Genomic DNA, 2,028 nt, shown 5'->3' with positions numbered 1-2,028 from the left:
GGCAACTTGTGCCCACATCAGTGACTCTCCAATTGGCTGACAGATCTCTAATTCATCTAGAAGGTAAGGTGAAGGACGTGCTGATCACGATTGATAAATTTAGTTTGCCAGCTGACTTCATCATCCTAGATTATGAGGCTGACAAGGATGTACCCATCATTTTGGGGCGACCTTTTCTATCAATGGGTTGCGCTCAAATTGATGTGCACAAGGGAGAAATCACTATGAGCATAAATGGACAGAAGCTAAAATTTAACATAATTCGTGACACGAAATTCCCAGATGAGAAAGACCTACAAGATTCTAATGATGACCTGAATTTAATTGAAGAAGAAAAGTATGATGAAGAGTGTGAAGAAGAGGATGCCAATGCATCCGTAGCTGCCTGCAATGCGATCATAGCAAAAACAAATAAAGAAGAAGAAATGATCGCTACGCAAGAAGAAGAGAAGAAAGAAAAACAACGCAGCCTTCCCTCGTGGAACCATCAACACTTGAACTTAAAACCCTACCAACACATTTGAAGTACGCATTTCTGGAGCAAAATGAGAAGCTGCCAGTGATAATTTTCTCTGCGCTCAACGAAGATCAAGAGAATGCGTTGATGAGCATTCTCAAGAAACATATGCGAGCAATCGGCTGGACGCTCGCTGACATTAGAGGAATTAGCCCTGCGTACTGCATGCACCACATTCGTATTGAGGACGACCACAAAGCAACTATTGAACATCAACGCAGACTCAACCCTGCGATGAAGGAGGTCTTCAAGAAGGAGATCATCAATTGGCTAGATGCAGGCATTAACTATCCAATAGCTGATAGCACGTGGGTCAGCCCCGTGCAATATGTACCAAAGAAGGGCGGAATGATGGTAGTCCCAAATGAGAACAATGAATTAATACCGCAAAGAACCATCACTAGATAGCTCATATGTATGGAATACTACAAATTGAATGCGGCCACAAAAAAAGATCACTTCCCTCTGCCGTTCATCGATCAAATGCTAGACAGATTAGCAGGGAATGACTTTTATTGCTTCTTGGATGGATATGCCGGGTACAATCAAATCATGATAGCTCCTGAAGACCAAGACAAGACCACATTCACCTGCCCATATGGGACATTTGCTTTTGTCGCATGCCATTTGGCCTCTGCAATATGCCGAGCACGTTCTAGAGGTGTATGATGACAATCTTTTCAGATTTTCTCGAGGACTCAATGGAAATATTTATGGATGACTTCTCTGTTTATGGGAACACTTATGAAGTCTGCCTGGCCAATTTGGAGAAAATTCTGAAGAGATGTGAAGAGACCAACCTGGTGCTCAACTGGAAAAAATGTCACTTCATGGTGAAAGAGGGTATAGTGTTGGGACAAAAAATCTCCTAGGAAGGGTTGGAGGTGGACAAAGCAAAGATTGAAGCAATTGAAAAAATCCTACCTCCAACCAGCGTGAAGGCTGTGCGAAGCTTCTTGGGGCATGCTGGATTCTATAGATAATTCGTCAAAGACTTTTCTAAGATTGCACGACCACTAAGTGCGTTGTTAGAGGCGGGCAGGAAATTTGAGTTTGACAACAATTGCCTCAACGCATTCAGAGTATTAAAAGATGCGCTGATTACTGCGCCCGTATTGATTGCGCCAGATTGGACAATGCCATTTGAAATCATATGCGACGCAAGCGGGTATGCGATAGGGGCTGCATTAGTGCAAAAGAAGAAAACTATTTTACACCCCATCGCATATGCGAGTAAAACTCTAAACCTTGCTCAAATAAATTATACCACCACTGAGAAAGAACTCCTGGCTGTGATTTTTGCTCAAATAAATTCACATTGATCACTCGGAAATCAAATATTTAATGACAAAAAAAGACGCAAAGCTGAGATTGATCAGATGGGTTCTTCTCCTTCAAGAATTTGATATCGAGATAATTGTTCGGAAGGGGACAGAGAATCAAGTTGCGGATCACTTGTCCAGATTGGAAAATCTCGAGGTTGACTACAATGAATCTAAGGTGAGTGCTGT

The sequence above is a fragment of the Benincasa hispida genome, unplaced genomic scaffold, assembly GCF_009727055.1.
Source record: "Benincasa hispida cultivar B227 unplaced genomic scaffold, ASM972705v1 Contig159, whole genome shotgun sequence".
Classification (NCBI taxonomy): Eukaryota; Viridiplantae; Streptophyta; class Magnoliopsida; order Cucurbitales; family Cucurbitaceae; genus Benincasa; species Benincasa hispida.
Note: the sequence above shows the minus strand (reverse complement) of the source record.